General features: G+C 36.0%; 1 protein-coding gene across 1 annotated transcript in view; it reads left to right on the top strand.

Moving 5' to 3' along the window:
- Window positions 1-17664, top strand: part of LOC140168565 (signal peptide, CUB and EGF-like domain-containing protein 2) — an 84706-nt gene that overhangs the window by 29519 nt on the left and 37523 nt on the right.

Here is a 17664-nt window from a genome sequence, read left to right as displayed (position 1 = left end):
CTAATAAGTCCAGTAAGTCCATATAAGTCCACTTAATTCCCAAGTATCCCTCTAATTCTGAGTAACTCCAAATAAACCCGTAAATCCCTGTAAGTCCGTATTATTCAAACTAATTCCAAATAACTCCTAATATATCCCGTAAGTCCCTAAAAGTCCATGTTAATTCCCAAATGTTCCAAATAAGTCCATATAATTCAAAATTTTGAATCTCAATGAGTTCAGGCAATTTAAACAAACCATCACAGGGACATCATGCACCCCTAAACACACCCAGATATATGGGCCCAAAACACTCACCCCCCCCCACTTGTCACCCCAACACCGTCGCACCTCAGCCCCCCCCCCCACACACACACACATCCATCCCACCCGTCACCACAACAGACAACAACCCCCGCTCCACATACACAGACATCATTTAAAGTACCGATATCTTTTATTTCTGAAAAAAATGGCACATTTTTTTTTATCAATTATCTCTGTATGTTTAATGTGATTAAGGGTAGACGAGGTATTGTTGGTCAAAAAAAAATAAAAATCGATTTTCATTATCTAGATCAATATATTATTGAAAAATAACACCTTGATGTTTTGCAAAAGTTCATTCTACAAATTGCATACTTTGCAAACTTGCTTAATTTATTGTTGTTAATGAGTTATGTACGTTTTACAAAAGTGTTGTTGTTTCAGCGCTCTTTACAACGTAACTCAAGAACCACAGGACCTACAAAAGTATATCTGTGATATTTGAATTCTTCTACACGCCGCTATGAAATGAGCAATGCAGTTTTTGCCAAAGTTCACTATCATTCACAAGATGCCTTGAACTACCAAATCGCAACAGTTTGAAATTGTTAATAACCTTAAAAATTCAAGCTTACATGTCATATACAGGGTGTCCCAAAAGTCTCGATACCTTTTTAAACCTTTGTATCTTTAAGAAGAAATGGTATACAAAAAATATGAAAACATATTTGGAAAGAAGACACTTGGGCAATTATTTTTGGTACCAAACTTGCCCCCTTTTGTGCCTCCTACTTAAAAATAATGTTAGATGAATGTATAGGCACATAACGCGTATAGTACCATACAGCAGTCATTCCTTTTCTGAACATTCACAGATCTTCTTGGGCTTGCTGATACAGCACGTCTTACTTTATCAATATTTCGTGTATCGCCTTGTCTTCCTACGTCCATAGCGCACTAAATCACATACTGATCCTGTCTTAAAGAATTTGTTGACAATGTTTGTATGCAGCATTTTGATGGTGCTCGAGCATGTCCAAATAAGATAATGAGATAATGTTCGTTGAACTTCTTTTGAGTAAGTTTGACCGATTTCGTTTCGCATAAAACCAAAGAATGTGAATTTGTTGTTGAATATTGTAAGTCATGTTGATACAACGCCATTTATCACTTATTCGTGCATACAAAATGTCAGCACTGTGCCAAAACAAACCGCTTGAATGCGCTTGAATGGAATGGGGGGGGGGGGTAGCAGAGCAAAACAATGGTTTCAACAGGACGGTGCGACTCCACACACAGCCAAAGTGACTCTCCAGTGGCTTGAAAATCGTTTCCATGAGAAGATCATGTTCCTCAAAACTGATCAAACTTGGCCACCTCATTCTCCCGATTTAAGTCAACCTGATTTTTTTCTGTGGGGTTATCTTGAAGTCCGAGTGTATAGCACCTCGCAGCATATCCGACTTGAAGGAAAACATAAAGAGTGAGATAAGAAAACTTGAAAGAGTTGAAAGAGACACTTGCAGAAGCGTCATTCAGTACTTCACCGTCAGAGTACGCGAGTGTGCGAATTTATATGATGGACATCTTGAACATATTCCGAATAGACTACTTGCAAAACAAAACAAAAGTCCAAACTACGGAAGAACAAAATAAAAATAATGTGAAGTTGTTGGGAATAGTGTTTAAATTTGACAATGTTCCTGGTGATTTGTTCCCATTAACCATTTTTGCATAATGCGCTATATTCATGCATAATGTCTTCTGACTTAGCATGAAAAGGGGAGTTTCAATGTGACAATTCAGTAATGATCAACTCAATCAAAACATTATAAAATCCTTGAAAATTACTTTACCAAGTCACTTTGTTAGGATTGTGAGCAAATGCAGAAGAGGGTGTTAATTTGACAATTCGTTTGCATTTAATTAAGTGTTTTTGTTTCTCCGGTTGAAAGAACGATTTTCCAATATGATAAACATTTGCTCGTATCTTCATACTACAACATGCAAATATTAGCAAGTTTGGTACCAAAAAAATGGCCCAAATGTCCTCTTTCTAAATATGTTTTCATATTTTCTGTATACTATTTCTTCTTAAAGATACAATGGTTTAAAAAGGTATCGAGACTTTTGGGACACCCTGTAGTTGTGCAAACACTCGGCACCCAAAATGACACACCCAACCATGTCTTACCAATTAGATAAAGCATTTCATGTTCTGTATTATTCCCCCAAGGTTACGGTTACACTGAAATAATGCATTGATAGGTCTAATTCAATGGGATATCGACTTACATATTACACACCCTACCCTGCACAACCCATCAACTTACGACACCCCATCAACAAACTCACATACCCCAACCTCACACACCACAATATATATACAAAGAGTACACATGTGCGCTACACCCTGCCCCCTCACACCCAACATTAACATACGCACACATTCATTGCACACATACACTAACATACGGGGACACCAACAAAAATTAAGGTACACCAAACCACTCAAACATAAAAACCTGAAAAAACACTTAAACTTTTTAACTGTTTTGTCTGATATTGATATTTTTCACAAACCTGTCATGATTATGCATCTACATTTGTATACCCATGAGGAGTATTATGCCTACAATGGGACTTTGCACATGTTTACAAGTAGCTGTAAGCCATTGTCTGACATTCTGAAGGAGATTGGCGTTGGCCATGTTGACTGAAGTGGCAGAATATATTAAATAATCCAACAATACATATGACAAGTGGCAGAGGAGTTCCAAACCCAAGTATGGGAGAGGAGTGTCTCAAGGGTGTCTACTGTAACCCAGGACTGTAACTGATCTCTTCTGCATTATATTATTAATTGATGATAGGTGATATGTAGAGTAAATAGGATGGGGAGAACACAAGAGTGTGTACTTTTGGAGGGGAGTTATTGGATGATGTGGTATTTGCAGATTGCCAAGCAAGTATGGTAGTCCTATGGTACAGGTCTACAAAGATTGATGGAAGGCTTGAATGGAAGATTGAAAGAATATGACATGAAAATTCATGTAAAGAAGTTCAAAGTAGTGAAGACATGACGAGGGCCGAATTTTAAGCATCACCATAAATGGACAGCAGAAAAAGCAGGTAACTCAGCATGGGAAGAGTCGTACTAGAGCCCTAATACTAGAGCAAAGATTGGCATGACAAACAAAAGAAAACTCTGCTTTCCAAAGCTTACAAGAAGGACATAAACAGATGCGAGTTGTAAAAAGTCAGTAGTTTGGAGTGTAGCCTGACATGGATCTGAGACATGGACACTGCAGAAAGAGGATACATGTTATGAAACTGGAAGCTTGTGAAATATGGGTGTGGAGAAAAAGTACTTTGGAAAGACAGAAGACTAAGTGTTTTAACACTTACCCATTTGTCATCTCTCTTTCAATACTGTGGAAAGAGAGGTTGATAGTATGTATATACAATCAGAAAGAAGAATTGGACTGGAATAGATGGAACAGCGGAAGGAGGAAGGGATCAAGAACGCTTGTGGAGTTAAAGCAGGGTCTATATTAAAGTGAACAGCTGTTGATGGGAACAGCGAATTATTACCTGTCAAATAAGGCATAGGCCTATACATTACGCAAGCAAGCTAGGCTACATGGGCATGGTCATGATTCTATAAATATTCGCAATGTGCACTGCTTTGCCTGGGTGCTTTGCCCGTTCAAAAACATTTCAATGGGATTTTTAATTGATCAATTTAGAGGAATGATGAATATTCTCTTCAGTTTCAATACTCATAGAGTACAAACAATGTTAAAGAACGTCACAGGCTATTCGAAAAGTGCAGGGCATCATCCGGTACTGTTGACTGTACTTCAAAAGTACACTCATGTACTCTAGGTTCCAGAGTAAAAAATAAGTACAACTTGTCTGTACCAGTGCGATAATAATCATACATATGAGGGAGGCACTTATAAGGAAGAAGAAGAGAAACATAATTGTGTTGTTGAGAAAGGAATGAGGAAACATATAAACTCGTTTTGTTTCAACATCAGATTTTCTTTACAATGATTAAATTGCAGCATTATAATAGACATGCATATACCTCAAGTGGATAGTGTTTACTTAGAAAAAAGATGACACAAGATGATGACTCAGTATCATTGGTCATGGGAAAGTATGTAACGGGTATGGGTCCCAAGCCATGAGTACGGGTACGGGCACGGGCCCAGACCATGGGTACAGGTACGAGTCCCAGGCCATGGGTACGGCTCCCTAGCCATGGGTACGGGTACGGGTCCGACCCAAAATAGGGTGCGAGTACGGATACGGAGCCACGGGTACGGGTATGGGTACGAAAATTGGGACTCGAGTACGGGTGCGGATAGGCCTACAGGTCCCAGTATGGGTAAGGATACGGGCCATGGGTACATCAGGTACGGAAATTGGGACTTAATACTTGTATGGGTCCCATTATGGGTATGGGTATAAACAAAGCTATTACTATTGGTGTAAACATTAATTTGATGTTAATTGCTATTAATACACTCTTGATGTAATAAATAAATAAAACTACATTCCGCACCAACAAACATTTATAAAGAGAAATGTATTATGTCATAATCATATGCAACATAAGTTTGAAGTTGTTTTATGAACCATGAGTTCCTGAGACATTTTTACTTGCTAAGTACTCTCATTTACAAAAAAAATGTAGAACTGGTTTAATTTTGTGGAATCAGATCCTTTTCCAGGATCTGTGGTGGAATTAATCAAGTACAAAAAGAGATTTGATGTGGTCTTAGTGAATCGAGCAATATATTGGGATGTGAAAATCATCATGTGAAAAAAAACTATGTCTGCATGTGTATTGACACACAGATTGCACAAATAATAATTTCAACATACATTTAGTAATTTCATCCAATTTAATTGTTTTGTCAATTTTCCGAATAAAGAGCCTAGCTTTCATCATGTTCATTTCATGCACATCCACACATCCCTTCTACTTCTAAGGTAGGCCTAATACTGGACAGGACCAGGCGATATAAATATCCAGACTTAACTTCTTACACACAATGATTAATAATATCATTAATTATGCACATCTGGACAACTATATCCAAGTTTTATCAATACTTTACCTATTAGCTTCTGTAAATCATAAATTTCTGTAAACATGGCGGTAAAGGAACTCTATTCATTTGACTCCGATGCACAAGCATGTGGCGGAGAGCTATGCTCACACAAACATTGACATGTAGTTCTTCATGTGTGCACTTGTGCATGCAGGAGAGTCAGTGTATTGGGATGGGGAATATTAAAATGATGAATAAAAGCTATAATAATGATATTAAACATGATAACTTGAAATTCACCACAAAGGACAATTCTTGAAATGTTTTTCCAGTTTGCTGGTTTTTTTCTGTACCATAGTGTGCACGAATGCGACATGTATACATATGTATGGGTGCATGGCATAAAGTGTGCACTGCAGTGTAGAGACTGTCACAATCTACACAGAATGTAGCATAATATGTACATTTTGTGTAGCATTGGCTAGATTTAAGTTTTTCTGGGCCCTGGGCCAGGCTAAAATTTAGGGCACTTGCTATATGGATAGTGGATCCATGTGAAGAGTTATCCATGTGGATCCATATGTTACTCACCACCCAAACCCACCCTATTTGTTTTGATTATGATCAGTAACTGAGAGGAGAAGTAGGAGAGGAGTTAACATGCATCTGGGAAGTGAGAGTAGATCTACTCTCACTTTCAAATTTGTATTCACTTGTAGGCCTATGTATTGATTTGTCCTGATTGAGCACCATTGTCTCATGTTATGGTTAATGAATATAAAACACAGTTAATTTGTCCTCATTGAGCATCATCATTGTCTCAAATTGGTTGTTGTCTTGCATGTTTATTTAGGTTTCAAGTTTCATTGTTTGGTAACTTATAATATCTACGGAAGAGCTGCCATACACCTTCCAGCATTTTCCTCCATAATGTGTCTGTTTATTGAATTGTGTTCAATATTGTTTTCAATGTATTTACCATTACCACTAGGCCTAGTATAGACTACTCTAAGGTCAAGTGGTTGTAATGATAAAAAAGGAAGGTAGTGAACCTGCAAGTTTTGGTAACATTTGTAGACTCCTATATAGGCCTAATAGGCCTACAAGTGAAGTGAACTTGCTATCAACCCAAGATAGCACTCTCCATTGATTGATCGATTGACATATAGGTACAGGATGAAAGTCCCATCCTGAGATGGGTAGGCCCTATCTGACACCACAGGGGTTCAAATTGCAAATCAATTGCGGGAACCTGTTTAGGTTCTCGCAAAGGCTCTTCTTGAGAACATTCGGTTCTCATCAAAACCAGGCTTCTGATTCCTGCAAAATATTGAGAAAAATAGGTAACCTTAATTTGTGTGCAGTTTTTCTGACAGACAATGCATGTTGCTTTCACTACCCTTTCACAACAATGCTCAAACTTAAAACTAGTTCTAAGTTCATCTGACCAATCGGCCACTGTTGCCTTTGTCACCGATTTAATTTTTGCCTTGGAACAAGGGATAGATTAACTACCAGAGCAATAATTTATGAATACAATTAATATATCTCCCTGCACTATCATATTTCTGCTGCAGAAAGGTAAAAATATAACACAACATGCGATCTGAGACTTGGAAGCTTACGAGAACCAATTTTGGTTCTCCTAGTTGTAATCAAGCGAGAACCTTCAGGAGAACCGGTTCTCGGGTTCTCCTCGAATTTGAAACCCTGCACCATTGTATATTTTATACTCACAAATACATACATGAGGTAGGGTGTGGTTCTACCTGGTAGCACATTCGGAAACAACATGGAAAGTATTTGCTATCTACTGCAGATATACATATAGATGACGTTTGCACGTCCAAGTGGTTTAATTTGGGGTCCTGGACATGTACCTTCAAATGCAATTTCTGGGAAGTCATTTTGACTTCTGTGAAATGCATGTAATTTGTGACACAATCTGGTCCATGGGGGCAAAGGAGGCATTTTGAAAATTGATTTACTGTAATTCTTACATAATACGAGGGTCATTCAATAAGTTCTACCCGTTGGGTCATAACTTTTGTTTTGTTGTTTAAAGAGTGATAGAGTTACGCAATCTGCTGTTTAGTTATCAATTAGAACTTTGCAGAGAAACATGACAAGATAGCTTTTTATTGTACCTGATTGAAATACCAAAAAGTATGTCAATAATTTGGTGCACTCTTAGCTATAATTTTTGCTTTTGACAAAACATGCACATGGAGGCCGGATTATGTGGTTTTATATTAAAATTCCACTCAGCCAAAATTATTCCTAAAATATATAGGAATATCGAATAGACACAAGAGGTTCTTTAAATATTTTAAGAAACTCGTTGGAAGCTATTGTAGGACGCGTTTAGATTAACTGTGATCAAATTAATTTGATCTATTTTGGTTAATCTCATCAGCTACATTTTGCTGTGTTTGATCTTAGGATAGATGCCCATTTTAGGCTGTTTTGTCGCACATATATACCAAATGACTGTCTAGCTTTTTGATATTCAAAATGGTAGATGTGCGGATCAAACACAAAAGTGTGTTATATTTTAATCTTCACTACTTATATGGATGTATCTGCACTGCAAAAAAAAGTGTTCTGAATTAGAACACTAAAAATTGTAACACTTATTGAACATATAAAAGTGTACTGATTGTGAACACCAAGTGTTCACCTTTTGAACACTTGATGTTAACATATTGTCGTCATTTTGTGAACATGGTGTGTTCATGTTTTGAACACCTAATGTTAAAACTTTGAACACAAAGTGTTCCAAATCCTAACACATTTACATGTTCAATGCCATGTAACACTTTAAGAACACATTTACATGTTCAAAATCAAATGTGTTCAGCTTTAGAACACTTGTGTTCTAATCATTTAGAACACTTGTGTTCTAATCTTTGAACACTGGGTTGTGTTCACAAATGTCATACACTTAGTGTTCTAGTCTGGAACATATGACACTTAGGCCTACATAATACATATGTTCAATAAGTGTTACAAAAAGGGATGCAATATGGCTACGCAAAGCAAGGTACAATGGGTAAATGTATAATGTACACCTTTGTCCGAAATTTAATTGTAACAACAGACTCAGTAGTAAATTACAGCAAACCTAGGCCTATGCATGTTTGACGAGTGCAACATCACAAATACCTCTATTCCATCAGGCATGCCATGGCATGAAATCGACCCGCATACTGACCAGTTGTAAGACACACTCGTCAGAAGTTTAGGCCTACAGTATAATTCACATTAGGCCTAGGGCCTATATCAAATTGCAGATTTGCACACTGTCTGACTATGTGACTATTGTATGGTCATGATTGATAAGCTTACTGTACATTCATTAAAATGCACTAAAACCACGCAATACAAAAACGATGAATTTACATTTTTAGTCTCATTGTTCTATGATATGTGGAGAACACGTTCGATATATTTGTTTTTAAATAAAATGGTACTTTGTGGGTAAAATCTCACCTCCAAATCCCCGTCCAAATCACGGTTTCTCACTCCGATGACATCGTCTGTTCGTGCAACGACGCATGCGTGGCCCAGCACGTGGTAAATATAGCCTACATACATACAGTGTTCAAAACGAACACATTACATGTTCATTCAAAATTTTGAACACCTGAGCTGTAGGCCTACAACACGATTTTATGGGCGTGTACCCAGAGTTATTTGGAGTGTACGGTATAGGCCTAAATTTCAATATTCGACGTAAGCCTACCCCTATAATAGGCCTATTGTCAGGTATTTTTTCTATAAACCGCAAAATGTTCAACATGTTCAACGTACTTTCATTCCGTGCAAGCTGCAGGCCTGTGTAAAATAAAATGAGAACAACTGATGATCTCCATAAATAATAGTAACCAATTATAAAAATGGTTTTACAATCAGGCGAGCATTTTATGCTAGGCCTATATGCCTATAATAGTGTTGTGAAAATTGTAGATTAAACATACAGTGTTCATTTTATGAACATTTAGTGAATGATCAAACACTATGTGTTTAAAAGTTTCCTCTGACTTTATGTTACGAACACTAAGCATTACAAAAGTGAATGCTGTATGTCAAATAGGCCTATGTCGAATTTGAACAGGTGGTGTTCTAATGCTGAACATTTCAAACACTATGTGTTAAAAGTTTCCTCTGACATTATGTTACTGAACACTAAGCATTCTGAAATTGAATACAGTATGTCAAAATTTGAACAGGTGGTGTTCTAATGCTGAACACTTCAAACACTATGTGTTTAAAAGTTTCCTCTGACGTTATGTTACTTAACACTAAGCATTATGGTTACGAACACCAAGCATTATGAAATTGAATACAGTGTGTCAAATTTTGCACAGATGGTGTTCTAATGTTGAACACTTTTTTTTGCAGTGTGGTCTTGATAAGACTAAGAAAACAAACCGATATAATGAACAAGTTTGAAAATACAACATACTTTGGTTTTGTTGGTTGAAACTATGATTATGAGCCCGTTTTAGGCATGTTTTATAAAGTTCTATACATAGGCCTACAGTGCAGCGTTATAAATGTGCATATAAAAGAGCCTTATTATGAGGACCATATGATTACCCGATTGGGTGTGGTTTTATTATGGTTCATTATAAGGTCTATATATTTAAAATAACATGCAGATCTGTATAGGAACAATGGAACTAGTGTAACCAACTAAAGTGTCAAGGAAGCTCGTAAGGAAACATTCATGAAGATAATGTGATGATAGATAATTAATTTTCATCTAATAGATCCAACAAAATAACGAGGTAACGTGAAAGAAACACTGCTTGTTATTTTGGCCGTTTAACACGCAGTTCTATGGGCGGACATAAAGTCATAATTTCTTGAATTATGACTTTATGTCGAACTTTGCTCTGTTTACCTACAAACACAACAAATTTGGCTGATTCCATTTAGGTGCAAGTTGTGACATGTGTAAACATTACAAATATGCCAAAAATCAGGTTTAAAAAAAATTCACCAAATTCATATTAGATTGTACATTATGACTTTAAATGGCACTTCCCTGTTTAAATAGTGAATCCAAAATGTCATCAATATTAATTGAAATGCCAGTAAACTTCAACTTGATTTGATTTTTGTATTTTTGAAGATTTGTATTAAAATATCATCAATATAGTTGGAACATGTTGTCTAAATAGTCAATGTGTACAGTGTAAATAAGTAATTTACATTTCTTTATAGCTGTTGTGTTTATAAATTTAACAATTATGAAGCAAATGGGATTTTAAAGTTTCCAGTCATAGAATTCAGTTTGTGTGTAGTTTACTTGAAAAATGAGTTGTGGAATAAATACTACTATGACTATGAACTTTTAAGCAGCCAGTATCAGCTGTAGTGACCTGGAGTAAATGTCCCATTGGGACTAGTCGGTGTCTTGTGTGTGCGTGTGTGTCGATCCTTGTGTGCCCTATAAAAACAAGCAATTTTCACTGTGAAATCTGCATCATCATACAGGTGTTTGGTTTTTCACACCCTCATAGATTAGGTTTAGGGGTAAAACCCAGGGTGGGGGTTGTCCAAACAAGTCTTTTTGCTGCATATTAGGTCTTCCAAAAAGGGAATGGGCTACTTTATCATGCCCTCTTTTTGGGTAAAATATTCCCCATGCAGTCTCAAAAGAATGACCGGGGATTTCATCAAATGACTCCCTTTTATTTTTGGTGTCAATTCTCTCACTGAAAGACACCTAGTTTCAACTTGGTGTCTGCACATCCCTGTCATTTCCAAATTCGAGTGCCCCTTCCCATCTGGAAATAGGGCTTCTTTTCCTTTTTCCTGTTAATCCTTTCATCTACTGAAGTAATGAAATATATACTGTTTTAAAATTGAGCCTATTGTCAGGTCAGCTGGATAAGAAGTTAGTGAATTTAGACAAAAAAATCATTCTGTGAGAGATTATCAAAAAATCAATGTTTTTCACTTAAAATTAATATTTTATTGAAAGACTAGTCTTTAATTGATGTCTAAGGCTAGCTTCAGACTCCGTATTATACGTACAATATTGTATGTACAATACTTTTAAATGACGTCAAAAAGTATTACACGTGCAATAAATATACGTGCCACGACGAGTTGAATCAGATTAAATAACGCGCTATAACCCTGACGGTTCATTATTTGCTAAATCCAAGCGAGGTCACCAGAAAATCTATGCAAGAGAAATTTCTACTGCTGCTGATGAAAAATCCTAGAGTGCGTTTGGAGGTTCTTTCTGCACTTTACCAGTAGCCTAATAAATTCATAAAACAATAAAAATCAAATACAGATTTAGGGCAAATGTTTTTACTCACTGCTCATCTGATCCACTTTCCCAGGAAACTAAATACCGATACTCCTTAGTTTTTCCCTGACTTTCCAGACATAATTATGAGTAAACATAAAATTTAATGTTTACAAAACAATCAAATATATATACATTCTTTTGCATTTTGTACATAAATATTGATATCAATAGTGTAGGCCTACAAACATTAAAAAAGGGGGCCTAAGAGTATGTCTATTTTTAATCATATACTAATTCCGCCATGCCCAAACATATCTTATTATGAAATCGTGTAATGGAAGTGGAACCCAAATTCCAATCAAAAATAAAAACAACAAATTTGTTATCAAATACACTAGGCCTATACATTGTATTATAGGAATTTAATAGATGGTTCATTTTAATTAATAAATAGATTAACACGGGTAATGGACAAGAAATATTTGGCAATACCGGATCTACCAGAGAGCCAGTGGATAAAGAAATTAATCAAAATTAAAACAAATTAAATGAGAAAATGAAAGCAAGGACATTTGGCGAAGTATTGTTTTAGAATTCGAAGGAGTCCTAAATGTTATCCTGGCCCCAGGACACTGATTAATGTAAATTCGACCCATAGTTATTTTATCTACTTTTGCCAACATTCAACCTGTTCAATGTGATTTATGCCTATTTTAATAAAATTCAAATCTGACGTATCAACGTTGTATCGTGCACAAATTATGATTCGAGACTATTTCATTTGACACGGTTGTATGGATTTCAGAAGATCGGTCCTATAATAGATATCGATTAGAGAATTACAGCAAGAGGCTTTGAGGATGCCGTAATCCTCTTGACCATCAACCAATCAGAGAGACATATTTCAGAATTATGTTCGTATATTTGAAACTCCTTCAACTCTGAAATATATATTTCAAGTAATCTCGTTTCACATTAACACGTTTATGGATGTATTGGGATGATCATAAGTAGGTCTATAACATACACCATCATAACATGCCTCAACGATATCAACATGTAAAAAGCTGTTGCAAATTCATAACACAACGTGTTATAATGTATAATGTTATATGCCAAAACTTTATAAAACAATGAAAATATCAGTATCAATCAAATCAAAACCAGAATAAATACATAGGCCTACAAATAATACTTAAGAAACTGACTAAATCAATATATGACTAAATGTCAGTATAAATGAATCGCTAAATCAATTAATCAATCAGTAATCAATCAATCAATAAATAAATAAATAAACAAATAAATAAATAAATAAACAAATAAATAAATAAATAAATAAACAAATAGGCCTAAATAAATAAATATATAAATAAATAAATAAGAACTGAATGTGCCATTTATATTATTATTACAATTTTAATATTATTAATATCGTTAGTATTAATAGGCCTTTTAATATTAAGTACAGTTGAATACAAAAGACATGAAAAGATGTTCATCATTCCGTACACGAACACTCACTAAATTTACCACTCTTAGAAATTTGGCAACTACGTATCAATTAAGCAACCAATGATTGAAGCACAATATATATTTTCCCGGTACATACTATTTATTGCACGTGTAATACTTTTTGACGTCACGAAAAGTATTGTACATACAATATTGTACGTACAATATGGAGTCTGAAGCGCGCTTAACAGGTTTTTAGAAGTCAAAATTGACAAATGTTTCCTAATTGAAGAAGCATTATTTAATATTTGAGGGGATTTTTAAAAACTGAAGGTTTGAAAAAAAAAGAAGAAAAAAAAAGAAAGAAATCTGACCGTCCGACCCAACTTTCCCATTTTCCCACTTGAGGGCAACACAACAATAATTTTTTTGGCCTAAGTGGATTTACAAACTATAGGCTATAGGCCTATTTACAAAATGTTACAGAAAAATGTACAAGATTGCAGTTCCTTAATAACAGAACCGTAGCCACAGTGCAACACCCCCCCCCCGAACCTGCAAAAGTATACAAAAAGTCCCAAAATTTAAAGCATTTATGAGCGTATATAGCGAGCCAAAACAATTGGTGTTTTAAAGCTTTTGTGGTCAAAAAAAAGGGTCCAAATTTGGGGAAGAAAGTCCACTTTTCACAAAATTGCACCACCTTTTGGAAAAAAGCCTACTTTTTCCAAATTCAGCACCCCCCCCTAAAAAAATCGTGGCTACGGGCCTGCTTAATAACAAGATAATTGGACAAAAGACATGTATATGAAATTCGCACATACACTATAGTAGGCCTACTGAATAATTTTGATATCAGGTCCAGGCAAGATAATATTAAAATAGAAATTAATTTCTTCAGACTCAGACAGAGTGCCCATGACATTGATTTATCCTCAATAGTAAAACACTTACTCCCAAATACCCCCGAACAATACAGCAAAATTTTTATATGCAAGTTGGAACTGACTAAATTTTTTTTCTACATGTAATAGGCCTATATTTTCTTTTCTCCCAACAATTACTTTCATTTATACATAGTTAACACAAGTAGAGAACTTTATACATTTCATTTAGTGTGTTACCATGGTAATATGGCTACCAGTGTCAAAACTCTGAAAATACCATTAGCCTCTGACCCGTGCCAGGTTCAACGGGAGGGCTAAGCACATAGCGGTTATTTCAAACTCCAAAAAGCACTAATACAGTAATAGTTGCACACATGCAATATCCACATGTAGTTATTACTGTGGATTGCACATGTTTATACATGTACAGCTATTTTCTCACGAGGCTAAGAACTACCGGAAAACTAAAAGGTGAAATTTTGTGTTTACCGGGCCATTTTCAATTTTACAGTATAGCATTTTAGCCCAAAATAAATGTTAAACAACATGAAAATTCCCATTTTAAATGTAATTGTGTGTACTGTGTACCCTATACAGTGTACATGGCATGCATGTATGTAGGTAAACACTTGAAAGCTCTTGAAAATAACAGAGTATTGACAGTGAGTTTGAATTTGTAACCACTTCTATTTAGATAAAAATTCCTTTAAAAGGAATAGGGTGGGCAAATGAAAAATTGTCAAGAGAAATGAAAGTATGAGTAAGTCTTCACAATTAAAAACAGGGAAAATATGACACAACATCGATTTCCAATGGCGGAATAACACAAAACGTATAACCAAAGTTAAAAGAATTTTTAACTTTATATGTTTATGATTTCACACCACCAAATAGAATTATATGGTTGTGCGCCTTAATTTCACTTCTTAGAAAAACCCAAATCTCAATTTAAGCATTAAAATGAGCAGAAATTTGCATAATTTTAGCCAAATTTGGATTGGTCATGATTAGTAATACTATTTCCTGCAAGTGTACCACAGATGGGCGAGATCAAATAACTTTTAATGATTTTAAGCAGCCTTTTCTTTACAGAAACACTGGCATGGTTTTGCCTGTAAAATAGGCAACATTCAGAAAAAGAAGACTTCGAGGGCCAGTCGTAAAAAATAATGACGGTCAACCTATATTTTTCCCAGCCAGAGGGATCAGGCAAGGGCTGATTTCAACCATCATAGCTGTCGCTAAAACTGAGTCGCTCCTGTGAAGAAAAAATGACGTTTTCTTAAGGCAAATTTAGCACATATCTCTATGGGACTCTGATTTGGTGGTGTGAGATCTGAATGGACCTGTGTGTGTGAGTCTCAACTTTTGATTGAGCAAATTAGCCCTGTTCCACATTTGCGTTTGCATCCACCGAAGAAGTGCATTGACTGAATTGGTGTAATTAAAGGCTAAAATTGAAGAGAACTGCAACATTTGCTACAAATATACCAGTGCTAAGGTGAGTTATGACCCAAAATGTGTGTTTGAGTGAAAGATTCCATTTCAGTAGAGTGACTTAGGCCCATGCAATGTACAATCATAATATTTTGTAAGCTTACATCATCAATGGCATGCAATGACTCAGTGCCAGATAGAGAAGACATCAGTATGGTGCTAGGGTACTGGTCGGAACTCATGAAATAGGCGCCTGGATCAGGTAAGCTTACGGTTTGTGTGTGTGCGTGTTGGGGGGGTAGGCTAAGCTTATGATTCCACTACTGGTAACCCATGTAATGTTTACAATCATGCTGGTATGCAGTGACTCAGTGCCAGATGGAGAAGACATCAGTATATGGTGGCACGTGGGCTAGGGCACTGGTTGGAGCTCATAAAATGTGCCCATGGATCAGGTAAGCTTATATGGGGGGGTAGAGTTAAGATTTCACCAATAGGCCATATAATTCAACACTTATAATTCAGGTATTGTGGATATGTTCTTCTTTGTTTCTGTGTGTCTGCCTGGCTTCTTGTCCCTCTTGACTGTAAATTGCTGAAAGCCTAAGTCTTGGTGAACTTTAACATGGTAATCACAATGCTATCTTCAGTAGGGCCTAGATAGCAGATGTCAGAGACACAATGATTCTGCTTGAAATTTTTTTTTTATTTTCTTTCTTGCTCAAATTATGCTAAAAATAAGTTAATTAGATTAAAATAGTCTGAAATTAAGGACAATCAGAAACATGTTGGATCATTCATGGAGCTGTGTGTGTGAGTCTCAACTTTTGATTGAGCAAGTTAGCCCTGTTCCACATTTGCGTTTGCATCCACCGAAGAAGTGCATTGACTGAATTGGTGTAATTAAAGGCTAAAATTGAAGAGAACTGCAACATTTGCTACAAATATACCAGTGCTAAGGTGAGTTATGACCCGAAATGTGTGTTTGAGTGAAAGATTCCATTTCAGTAGAGTGACTTAGGCCCATGCAATGTTTACAATCATAATATTTTGTAAGCTTTTTATACATCATCAATGGCATGCAATGACTCAGTGCCAGATAGAGAAGACATCAGTATGGTGCTAGGGTACTGGTCGGAACTCATGAAATAGGCGCCTGGATCAGGTAAGCTTACGGTTTGTGTGTGTGTGTGTTGGGGGGGTAGGCTAAGCTTATGATTCCACTACTGGTAACCCATGTAATGTTTACAATCATGCTGGTATGCAGTGACTCAGTGCCAGATGGAGAAGACATCAGTATATGGTGGCACGTGGGCTAGGGCACTGGTTGGAGCTCATAAAATGTGCCCATGGATCAGGTAAGCTTATATGTGTGGGGGGGGGGGGGAGAGTTAAGATTTCACCAATAGGCCATATAATTCAACACTTATAATTCAGGTATTGTGGATATGTTCTTCTTTGTTTCTGTGTGTCTGCCTGGCTTCTTGTCCCTCTTGACTGTAAATTGCTGAAAGCCTAAGTCTTGGTGAACTTTAACATGGTAATCACAATGCTATCTTCAGTAGATAGCAGATGTCAGAGACACAATGATTCTGCTTGAAATTTTTTTAAACCAGCTTTCTTGCTCAAATTATGCTAAAAATAAGTTAATTAGATTAAAATAGTCTGAAATTAAGGACAATCAGAAACATGTTGGATCATTCAGATTTCACACCACCAAATAGAATTATATGGTTGTGCGCCCTTAATTTCACTTCTTAGAAAAACCCATGGATTCTCAATTTAAGCATTAAAATGAGCAGAAATTTGCATAATGTTAGCCAAATTTGGATTGGTCATGATTAGTAATACTATTTCCTGCAAGTGTACCACAGATGGGCGAGATCAAATAACTTTTAATGATTTTAAGCAGCCTTTTCTTTATCTTATTTGTTATTCCCCATTGGAGGTTGTGTCATATTTTCCCTGATTTTAATCTTATCTATTGCTTATCCTTTGTTCTCTGCTGGTCGGTTGGAACAGATTTTCCCTGTTTTATATTAACCCTTCACATCATAACAGAAGACATTTTATGTTAACATTTTATATAAAACAGTGTTATAAAACTTTTGTAGATAATAGTTATTTAAAACATTTTCGTAATCATACCTAGAGTTTTTTTTATCATCAGATAGAAATACTTCTGCTCATCTTCTCTGGTGAGACAACAGGGCTGGGGTATCTTTCCATATCAAAGTTTAAAAATCTGTCATATCAATATCCTCAATATGTTGTTTTGAAACAACTTATGAGGGGAAAA

The sequence above is a fragment of the Amphiura filiformis genome, chromosome 13 (genome assembly GCF_039555335.1).
Source record: "Amphiura filiformis chromosome 13, Afil_fr2py, whole genome shotgun sequence".
In the NCBI taxonomy this organism is placed as follows: domain Eukaryota; kingdom Metazoa; phylum Echinodermata; class Ophiuroidea; order Amphilepidida; family Amphiuridae; genus Amphiura; species Amphiura filiformis.
This window is presented reverse-complemented; position numbering and strand designations above follow the sequence as displayed.